The following is a 12970-nucleotide window of genomic DNA, read 5'->3' on the forward strand; positions in this document are numbered from 1 at the left end:
TGAACCGAAACCGAGCCGACCCAACTCGATAACCGATAACAGCCTTATTTTTTTCCAACCCGAACCCGACCTGAACCGATTCGACCCGTGACCCGATATTTTTTCAACCCGATAATGAACTAACTTAATAATGGTTTAAATAACACCCAATTGATATTCGTCTTAATTATTTTCACTTAAAACTACAATTAATACACCTACCATTTATTAAACATAAAATTAACATCTAAAACTAAATATATAAGATAAAATATATGCTGATAACCTGACCCGACACTGAACAGACCCGACTTGCCACCCGTTGATGACCCGGTCCAAAGATGACCCGACATGAACCGAACCAATCCTAACCAGTCACTGATCCGATATAACCCGAACCCGATAAGACCCGACCCCCTTTGTCCCGAACCGTAACCGACCCCAGTGACCCGATTGCCACTTCTAATCATACACCTTACCCAATGAGAATATAAAAATTGACTAAATTCTCCATAAATAATAACATAATTTTAATAAAATAAAAACTAAGACATTTCATTGGCTAGGGTGTACGATATTCTTGTACATCCGGTGGAACATAGAATGGTACACAAAAGTGGGACAAGGGATCCTCACTACAATTATACTGTGTAATTTTTCTTTTGCTATTTTTTCTCTCTCCATATTTTTTCTTTTCACTTTCATTTCATTTCAATATTTTTATCATTTAGACACGATAATACAAAATTACGAATTCTTGTTAGAACGACATATTATTCGTTTTAAGCATGAATCGGGTCAAACAAGTAAATGGGGTAATACCATAAATTCTTCTTTATTTTTGTTTAAATATGAGTAATTTGTATTAATCAAAAGAATAACTAGTTTTAAACCCGTGAATTTCACGGGCTGTTTTATAGTTAGATGAATAGAATCAACTAATATATGTTACCACTAAAAAGAGTATTATAATTGCTAAAATCGTTCTTATAAATATAAAATGGAACAAAAATTGTTAACTGTACAATTCGTATGTCATATGCCATTAACGAAATGATAAAGAGTTTAAAACATGAGCGAGATATTTAACAACATAATTACAAGGAGAAAAAAGTAACTAATAATAATAATAATTAATAATTAATGCATATTAAAAGTATTATTAGTATATATATGTGAAACACCTCATCTACCAAGGAGCATTAACAAGACCTTCCCAAGCAGATACGGACATTACCATCTCAGTTGCCCGGGGAATAATATATCATAACGTCAATAAAAGAAATATTAAAGTTTATTACAAGTTTAACCCAACAAACGAAAGATACAACTAATGAATAAAACAACTACAATGATACTACTCCGTGCCAAGACTCGGTGAAACACTCCTCCCTCCAACGCACCCAGATAAGCTCCACATATCAACACCATCTAAGACTGACTGCTCAGCATAATGGATCACCGCAGACACATAACAAGACAAAACCACACAAACTCAGTAACCGAAGAACAACATACAACAATGGTACAACACAAGCACAAATCCCCAACTCCAATAATCCACCCATCACCCGACTAACCCGGAGGCAAAGTCCTACCGGGTTACCAATCGCAACCCGTAATCCACGCCGCCAGTAGGGACTGCAGCCTTACAACCTAAGTCCCGCTCAACACCATAGAGAGAGCCCATGTCCATTAATGTGCACATCCCCCTTGTGACGGGAACCATAAGGGATGAATCAAGGGCGTGAAGTCATTATGACTCCACCCAGCCAGGGACGCACCCCGCACAAATACACAACAATATGATTACACAAACAGAGATACCACACATTACACATCACAACCAATCAACAGTACTGTGTAGGAAAACTTACCTTTAGCAATCAGTAGCAACATCGCATACATCCATATGAAGGCAAAGTAACCTTCATCGACACCAATGACAACCAGTAGGGAAAACCCTATTACTAACAACCATAACCACAACGAAACGTAAGATGATGATGATGACTTACCTATGCTCGGCATTCCGACGACATGACCGCGACCCAACTCATGTCTCCATCCCCATGGTGTCTCCAAGTGTAAAGGATCTCAAAAGGTTAAATGATGGTGAGGGAGAAGGTGTGTCGTCAATTAAGTTTAGGGAGAAATGAAAAAGAAACTGATTTATAACTTATCACTGAACTCGCTGTACCCGATCGAGTATGGAACTTACTCGATCGAGTGGCCTCTACTCGATCGAGTCACTAGACTACTCGATCGAATAGCCTACGCTAAATCGAGTTCCCACTTCCCAAAGGTTACTATGATGCAAGCCCGACTAGTAAAGGTTCCAGTAGTCCAAAAATGTGTCCAAGGTCAGTCAACAAGCAGTCAACGGGTCCTAACCGGGCGGGTATTACAGTCTTCTCCCCTTAAATATAACTTCGTCCCCGAAGTTCAACTCATCGCCTCCCACAAACCGTAAGTGTATATTAAGCCAAGATAACTAACAACAACCCAACCCGACAAGAACCACTACAACCATACCCGAACATACCACCCAACCTCCCATGCCGACTAATCATCATTATCCTCTCTCGTGGATGTAACAATCAAAACATACTCCATCACGAGTCATCATCTAAATGTTAACAACCGGAAAGATACATAGATACAAACTATTACTTCCATTTTACCAAGCGAATTCAACACCAACAAGTTCAACATAATTAAGTTACTCAACCAAATTCATATCTTCATACAATGCAACAACTAAATTACTTCACAATGATTAATCATTTAAACAACACTTTGATTACTTTAAAAGAACCAACAATTAAATTACTGATAAATTACTTTAAAAGACGACGTTTTTGAACATTTTCACGCGCGACATTACTCTTCCCCTCTTAAAAGGAACTTCGTCCCCGTAGTTCACCTTTAAGATGAGCTATATTACGATAAAATGAAAACCATCACTTATCCGTTACATTATAAGATTAACATGCATTCATGTGGGTATATATATATAAGATGAAATAAGCAACAAAAATGAAACTGTCATGCCCAGCAATACCACTCAATGTATATAGAAATTTAAAAGTAATTCGTCCAGGTAACATCATGATATCATTGCGGTCAACATAGTGCCAACATAACCATCCCGAAATGATTACCAACGATTATGTAAACTTAACAACCTCATAGTACGATAATTAACAAAATTAATAACCACATAGAATTAAAATCATTGGACACCGTCTTGATACCACTCATACATTACCACCCGGCCTGATAGGCAGGGGTGGTTCCTGGGCGAACCCAAGACGGACATGGTAAAACGTGAGCTTATTAATAGGGAGAGTATAACTGAATGAGGTGATTCTTATTAATGAGTCGGTTACATTATATAGTAAGTTGTCTTAGAGGATAATCCAAGAATATTCCTAATATTCTGTAGGATATTATTATGAGTAATATCTTTTATAATATTTTAATCTATCTAATATATCTCTAATAAGACCAAGTAATACAATATAAATTATAATCCTAAGAAAAATATTTTGTTATCGATTTCTATGTTTCTAATATTTATGTACTATCTAAAAAAATATATCACATTTTCAGAATAAAAGTCATTCATCAACTTTGTCACTATTTTTTGATATAAACTTGTAATTGAAAATCAGTTTTTGATTGTTGCATAATATTTTACAAATTTAAAATATAATAAAAATATGTGATACATACTTTTTTTTGAGCTAAATAATATTTCGGCTTACATTGTCATGAAAGATATACAAAATATATAAATAGGGATATATACTACTAAATATCATATTATTTTCATCATGATTTATTTTGTACTTGTATAGTTGTATGTCGAAATGATAATTAGATTAAAGAAAAAGTGCAATTAAAGCAAAATACAAAGAAAAAGTATGGAGAAAATAAAATGAGAAACGAATTACAAAATATAGTTGGCCTTTCAATAAATTTTTTTTTCAACTAAATATATTATAAATCAAAGGGTATTTTTTCCAAAGTGAAACACAAATTTTCATTGAAGACGGATAGTGTCCCTCTCACATAAATGCAAATGGATAGTGCAAGTGGGGGGAAATGGATACCCCCACTTACTCTCCCACTTGCATCGATCTTGTGAGAGAGTCACTATCCGTATTCAACTTGTGACGGATAGTGGTCGTGTTTAATGAGACGGCCTGAAAGTGAAATGAGGTCCTTAAAACTTGCAATTAAAAGTTTGGGTCTTTAACACAGAATTCTATTGAAGTTCGTTCTTTGGTAGATTGAATAATACTTATATAAATTTGAGCTTCAATAATTAAGGTTGTAGTTTCAATGACGTGCCTTATGCTTTCAAATACCCTTGATTTTCTTGGTGGTTCAGTCGTCAGCTGGAAGGCTATATTGCAGCTTATAGTTACTTTGTCTATTAATGAAGCAGAGTATATGGCTTTGACTGCAGCAGTTAAAAAGGGTATTTGGTTAAAATGGTTGGTCGGTGATCTGGGTCTACATCAGGAGCAAGCTATTGTGTAACACCCTCATATCCAGAGGAGCCTTAACTAGGCCTTCCTTAGCATATAAGGGCATTACCATCTCGGTTGCCCGAGGACAGTAATAATCAAATGTCGATAAAAGAACTATTATGTTATATTACAAGTGATTTAAAACCAACAAACATTATAAAAGCTACAACTCAAGGTTACTCGCTATTTCTATCAAATCTCGTGAAGACTCATCTCTACCGGACTCCAGCTATCAATGATATCAACACCTGCTAAGACAGACTGCTCACCATAAGGGATCACGGCAGACACATAAAACAACAAGACAACCACACAAGGTCAGTACTGAGATAAGACATGGCAAAACCAACGGCATCTAGTAATTCAATACAACACAATCAGTCACACACACAATCACACCCACACCAATCAATCTCCATCACCGACTGTCCACTAGACCAGCCCTGCCAGTGGGGGACCGCAGTCGTTCCCACCTAAGCCCCTCTCATCATACCGAGCGATAACCCTATCCCATTAATGTGCACATCCCCTTCCGTGGCGGGTTCCACGAAGGGCGAAACTAGGGCGTGAAGCCACTCCCGCAAGTGACTCCACTCAGCCGAGAACGCATCTCGAGAACCAGAGACAAACAATCACAATCAACAACCGTCACAATACGAATATGATATTACTCAACAATCACGATACAACCACAACGACACAACAACCAACACACTAGACCATCTACAGAAACTGAGTAGGCGAACCTACCTTTAAGCAACTGCAGCCAATCCATGCCAACATATGACATATCTAGCAATCAAGCAAAGCCTATAACCACAACACAATCATCTATTACTATCAAGCAAACCCTAACTGCAAAGACAAGGATACGGATGATGATGACGACATACCTCTGAGGAGAAAACCCACAAAAGACCGCTACCCGACTCAAGCTATGCTCTCCTAAGGTACAAGGACCTTCAAAAGGCTTCCATGGAGGTTTTATGGTGAAGGGAAGGGAAAGAGGCGACTAAAGGGTTGAAGGAATGATGCAGAAATGATTTGCGAATTTAACAAAACGCGATTAAAAACCCTCGTTGAAAACCCGATACTCGATCGAGTACCCCACATACTCGATCGAGTGACCCCCTAATCGATCGAGTAACCACGCTACTCGATCGAGTAGCCTCTACTCCTATCGAATACCACACATAACTCGTAACCCAAGATAGCTTTGGCACGCACTTCTAAGAACTATTCCCGCTCCCAAGGTCAGTCAACGCTGGTCAAAGGGTCCCTAAAAGGGCGGGTATTACAGCCTTCCCCCCTTAAAAAGAACTTCGTCCTCGAAGTTCAACTCACCTATCTCAACGCACAAGACACGGGAAAAACACGACATCACCATTCTTCCTACTCAAGTCACTACTCCCCTGAAATGCCATCCCCCATGTCATCATCATCCCTGATTAACGCTCTCTCTATATATATATCGACTCTTATCAGCTATCATATAAACACCAACTTCGCAATGCAAACCAACACCAACAACGATCGCCCGTCATATTACGGGATTACTCCATTCACTAGTAACAACTATCAATACGAAACATATCTCATATCAACTTCATGCCGCACGAATATACCACCATGTTACTCAACAATGCGATTCTATTACGACACATGGCACCACGACTATCAACTTCCACTTTGACGCATGAATTACTCAACGAACTAAAGTAACCAATTACAACTTCATACAATCAATGTGACCAAAGTAATAGAAAACTTTGCAAATAATCAACAAGACATTATAAACGAACAACAACATAGTCTCAAAATCAGCCTTTTTATTTTGCGACATTACTCTTCCCCTCAAAAAGGAACTTCGTCCCCGAAGTTCACCACCAAATTATCACACACGTTATTTATTACTTGTATCGTGACATAAATTAAAACCATATTATTTATTGTTGACATTACTCATATTACTCGTACAACTAGTCAATCATAAAGATACATACAACCATATTCGAACAACTAGTCACCGTCAAGCACGTATAAGCATATCATTTGAATTTGTATATATATTGAATTCGGTGAAATATAACTTGCAGACGAAACGGATGTAAAATGAATGCAATAAGAATAATTACAACTACACTATTCGTTGCAAATATGCCTTTAAAACCAAGCACGACCTCCAACAATTGAAATGAACGGTTCTAACATGTTACTACCCACTAATAACCATGTTAAGCATTAAACATGCAATTATATAACAATTAAACAATTTTAATTTTCGAAAAGTTCCTGTAACAGTGCTACTCGATCGAGTATGTAGTGGTACTCGATCGAGTGTCTTGGCTACTCGATCGAGTAGCCCTGAGATCAGAATGCTTCATTTCTTTCATACCTATAGCTACTCGACCGAGTATGAGGTACTCTGTCGAGTACCTACAGGTCAAATTCATGGAAAATCTTGTCATAACCCGCATATATATATATACATAATCGTCACATAACTTGAGTCGGGATGACCTTCCGACTCACAAAACCCTGCAATCAAACCAAGCTAATAAATCCGGCCTTATGGCCAAGCATACAAATCCGAAAATAGAGGTTCTAACAACCAACAACTACCAACATCCAATACCAACGCTCACAAACAAGGATAAAGAAATAGGAGTATCACTCCTGCTGCTGCTGTAACACCCCCATACTCCAAGTGCCTTACCAGGATCACTCAGGTATGAAGACATTACCATCTCGGTTACCCGAGGCAATGATAATCAAATAACAATGAAGAAACAACGTTTATTATAAATACTTAGCGAAGAGTTACAATCCTCAAAACCAAACCAAAAGTACGATACATGTTCTCAAACTGACTGTTCTAACTGAAATGTAAAAACTAATAAGCTACAGCGGAAGACTCCTATCATCATGTCGTGGCAATCCCAGCTATCCCAGTACTCATCTCAATACCTGCTCAATATCTGCTCACCATCCCCGAATGGATCACCGCAGGTTTACAAAACAACACCGGGGTCAGTACTAATCACACAATTCAATATATACTAACAATAAGATAAACAGATAGCTTAACTGTCACACACACACAATCGCGCCAAATCCAATCATCTCAATCACTGACTGTCCACTGGACCAGCCCTGCCAGTGGGGGACCGCAGCCGTACCCACCAAATCCCCGCTCCACATAGTGAGCGATAACCCTATCCATTAATGTGCACATCCCTTCTGTGGCGGGTTCCACAGAAGGCGAAACTAGGGCGTGAAGCCACTCCCGCAAGTGACCCCACTCAGCCGAGGCCACGCCTCGCGAACCATCAACAACGATCACAACCACAATCACAATACAATTACTATATCAAACAACCAAACACAACACATCAACCAATATCCCATTATGGGACTAATACCGAGTAGAAATCCTACCTCGGTAAGCACACAATCGACGACTCTCTCGCCGAATCAAAAAGCTTCCTCTATGAACCCTCCTCCTATCATACAACACATAAAGGCTACCAAATCACATACAACACATAAAACCCCAAATCTCTAAATTAGGGTTTAACCAAATCAAAGGAAAGACAATAAAAAGGGTACATAGATCTTACCCTCGACGCAAGGAACTCAACGGTATAATCAACGCTAAGAACTGACCTTCCAAACTCCGGGTATTGCTAATAATGCGATTAGGATGAAGAACTTGCTTGCTTTCTCTCTTAAACAGTAATTTAGGTTTTGCAAAAGTGATTTAGAATAATGACGACAAAGCTTATATACCTTAATCGCATAATTAACAAAACCCGAGAAAACTCCCCGTAAAACCGGCTACTCGATCGAGTACCCGAGGTACTCGATCGAGTACCCCTTACTCGATCGAGTGCCCCGGATACTCGATCGAGTACCCAACAGGTCAGAAACTTTTCTAAAACGCAACTTACCCTTACTCGACAGAGTAAGGCCTACTCGATAGAGTACCCCAAGACTTATAAATACGGAGTATTACAGCTGCTGCTGCTGCTGCTCCTCCTCCTCCATCACATCATTACCACCACCATCGCCTCCCGCAGTCCCCGCTCCCGATGACCCAATGCCTGCATCAACTCCCGCTCCATCTCTCGGACCTACGTACCATGGGGTCAAGCCACCATAGGCAAAGGACTGAGGCGTCTCCCAAGCTGATTGATCCACCCTGTAAGAGTGGAAAACCCGACTATAGTCCCCAACTCCACTCCACCATACCGGATGCGGTCCCTCTGTCCCAATCCCCTGAGTGTACGCCATCTCGTGCATATTCCTGAGTGTCAAAGTGTTGGAGCTGGTGTCCTCCACAAATTAGTGTGATAACATTTGTAAATCTCTTACAGGTTCACAAGGGTATACATCGTATATTTAATCAGTTGATTAACGTTTACCTAATAACGGTTGGCTTGCTAGAAAGATTGACGTTATTATCATACAGATGGCGGTAATCAACTGGTCCCTAAAGGTCACACCTATAGGACGTATTTGAGAAATGTGGTTATAGAAATATAATTACATTGATGCCCAAAATGACTAAAAAGTTAGTCAATGTGTTGATGAGATAATTATTTAAGAAAATTAAATAATATTAAGTTGAGACAATTAATCATTAATTCGTAAATTAAATATAATAAGTTATATTTAATTAAATATATATAAGGTTAGTTTGAAAGAATTAATCTGTTAATTCGTAGTTAAATATAATCAGTTGTATTTAATATCAACAAGTTGAATGTGTCATAGTGGTAATAGTGAGGGTACACAATGTAACACCCCGTAATTTCGGACCGTTATTATTTTGCGAAAGTAATTTATTAATCAAGTTGAATTTAATATTAATGTATTTGAAGTAAAAATAATTCAAAGAAATATAATTTTATTATATTTTGAGGTAAAGTATTTATTTTGATAGTTTCGAAACGTTTAAAAATAGTTTAAACCGTGTAAAAATCTTTTAATTCGAAATAAGGGCATATCGGGAAAAAAATGACAACCCTTTTGAAAATTGGGCAAACGATTTTGGAAATGGGTCGTATGAGTATTCAATTTTCTTGTAATCTCGTGTTTAAGAACTTTGGTCTTGTCGGAATTTGCGTTTGACAAACGGTTTTAATTATTATCGAAACGAGCCAAACCCGACTCGTAAAATCCCGACTAAAAACCCGCTCCCTTCCTCCTTTCCTTTCCTTTTCCCGCGGCACCCCTTCCCCCTTCCTTTTTTCTGATTTTCTTGTCCAACTTTACCTTCCTTTATGTTCTAAATAATTCCCAAATCAAAAACATACAAAATCCAAGCTAAATTCATCATAATTTCTTCGTTTCTTGTCGGATTTTCACATAATTTATATTTTCGGAATCCTCTCTTCAAGATCTACATCCTGGTGAAGATTTGGAAGACGAGTTTGGGGACTCGTATATAGTCGAAGATAGTGGCTAGTTGCATGTTAGGGTTTTGTATTCAAGGTGCTAATTGCCTTTTTCTAGCTTAAGGTAACATATTTCGAGTTACTCGACGAATAATCGTCACATTCTTTGTTTTTTTGTATGTTTTTGTGATTTTTGTTTGAGTAGTTAATTTTCTTATGATAAAATGGGTTGCATGCATGTCTAATGCTTGTCTTTTGTTAGTTTAAGTTAACATATTAGTATAGGAATGATTAATTGATGTTTCAGACGGTGTTAAACTGAACAAAAATGGAGAAATGGAGGTGTGGGGGTGGCGGCCAGCAGGCCCGGCAGGCCACGGCAGGCCCACGGCTGCCTTGGGGTTGGCCCGGGTTGGTCCGTTGCTTGTTTCGCGGATTTTCATGCATTATTTGTCATTTCGGGTTCATTAATGTTATAGTTAGTATAAGTCACATATGAGTACACTTTTGAATTGAATCATATTAGTAGTAAAAATTATGTTAATGGTAAAAATTATGTTTATATTGGTAGTTGCACATGTTAGGGTAGATTATAAAATGAAATTTGTAATGATTAGGCTCAAAATGAATTTTATAGCGATAATTGTAATGTTTTGATGATTGTGCCGAAAACTGAGCCTTAGTCCCTTTGACTGATTCGATGTCAGTCAATTGAGTGATTGGTCAGCCACAATTTAACCCGTACCTGTCGCAGGACTGGGGTTGCGGGTAAAAATTCGGTTGGATGAAATTTTATATGAATTGGATAATCGGCATTTTTCTTGTTTTAGGCCATTTATTATATTTTTATTTCACATGTGTAGTTAGTTGATTTGAGTAGCTTCTTATATTGTAGAAACGGCCTTAGATTCCCTGAAACCTTTAGTATTGTTAATATTGCTAGAAATGGTATTGGTAGTAAATACTTCTTGCAGGTTATTGTGTTTGTCATAGATAGGTCTTTATAGTCTTTGACGAGTATATGTTCACTGCTTAATAGCCTTTGTGTTCCTGACTTGGTGGGATTATATCCAAGTTGGGGCATGACCTCGTTACTTGTTTTGATAGTAAGTGGTCAGCTTAAGTACTAGCCAACCCTTTGGTGGACTCCTTAGGGTACTCACTTTGTTTTAGAAAAATTGTGGGTCTTGGGTGCGGTGGTGTGTATCCGCATGTCTAGGTCTGCGCAGATTTTAGGCTAGGGTTGTGTTGTGTCTTGGCCATGTTTTGATAGAACCTCTGAGCTAAGATACCGGTTCGATTACCTTCCCTACCTCGTGGTATAGACTCGAGTTACAGAGTGACTATTGACCGTACTAAGAACTTATGCCTGTCTTTGATATATTGCCCTTTCTTGTATGGTGACTTTATGAATTGTAATAGGTGAGATGTAAGCCGGTTACAATTGATAAAGTTTGGATTACTACTTGTTATATGTTTCACATGATAGTTTAAATAGGTGAGTTTAGTATTCATATGTTAGAATACTTGGAAATTAGATTAATTATCATATTGTTTACATGTTACACTACATGTTACATTAAAAATGACGTTTCGTGGCTGGGAGGACTCGGTTACTCCCCACCTGAATTGTGGCTTTCGTGTTTGTATAAAATGCGATTGACAGGTTGATGACGCTTAGTTGGGGTACACAGACGAGCTAGTGAGCAAGGAACCTTGGACCTAGTTTGGCTAGTTTTGTAGTAAACCTTTTAACTTTTGGTTGTGTATATATTTTGAAGGGACATATGTCTCCCTCTTCTATTTTGGTTTGTATCACTATATTTCCGCGTCTTTAGTTATGTATGTAAATTAGTTTGTTAGAAATTGCAGGTTATGGCACTCTCCTTCTGGAAATGTTTGTGAATGGTTTAGGAAAGTTTTTGAAATTACAGGTTTTATCTAGTTGAACCAATTACAAACATATCCCGTCGCTTTTTCTCAGAAATTTACGCCTTTATTTATCGCTAAAAATGAGGGTGTCACAGTTGGTATCAGAGCATATTTGCTCCCGACGCACGATTGTGCACCCCAATATAAATCACTTGACCTTTAAATAATAAACTTGAGAGATGGGTAGGATGGGTAGAGATAGGATTTTATGTGGTAGTCTGTTTGTGATTGCTAATTGTTAGGTTCTAACCAATGTTCTCTTTTGCAAGATGGCTCTCCAAGAAATGTAGATAATGCAATCTTACAAGCTAAGTGTGTTGATTGTTAGTTATTAATTTTGGTGCCGTTAAAGATTGGTTATGCCAAATGAAGAATGCTTCCACTTTCTCGATATTTCTTTCCGTAGTCGGTGTATCTTACCTTAACCTTCCAATCTCGTTGTTTATTCATCTTTCAAATTCCTCTTCTCTCGCCTTGGTAACTACTCTTCAATTCTTTCTCCCGATTCATCCTTAGTTCGTTTTCTTCTTATAATAAAAGTCCATGTGGACACCTTCCTTTTATTCCGTAGGATAGTTCCCTTGTTTAAGAGAACCCGGTTTTGAGAGAATGTATCATTGGAGGGCGTGAACGAGTTGAGAAATTGATTGTTTAAGGTTTGAGTTGTATATGAGAATATAACTTGGGATCCTTTGGTCAGTTTTGTTAGTTGTGCTTGATATGAGAGCCTAGTGAGTTGAGAAACACCTTGGTATTTATGTCTATTGAGAGCTTGTTTGTTATAGATGATTGAGCATGGGTACTACTTTAGCACATAAGATGGAATGAACCTGAGCTACTCCATTTGAGAGTCTCGATGTTTCCTGTGGAGAATTAAAGGAATGATAAGTAGCCCTAATCCTTGTAGGCCTTGAAAGGAATACAATAGGACGTTGACGTTGCTTAATGGATTGGTATCGTACTTTGGAATTAGTTAGTTTGTTAAACCTTTCGAGTTAACCAAATCTAATATATAGTAGCCGAAGTTTGAGAACACGTGGTTGACCAGATTAATCATATCTGAATTTGGGAATTTTGGTGGAACGTTGATCAATGTAGTTCGTAAGTTCAAAGATGTGA

Source organism: Silene latifolia, chromosome 7 (assembly GCF_048544455.1).
Source record: "Silene latifolia isolate original U9 population chromosome 7, ASM4854445v1, whole genome shotgun sequence".
Lineage (NCBI taxonomy): Eukaryota > Viridiplantae > Streptophyta > Magnoliopsida > Caryophyllales > Caryophyllaceae > Silene > Silene latifolia.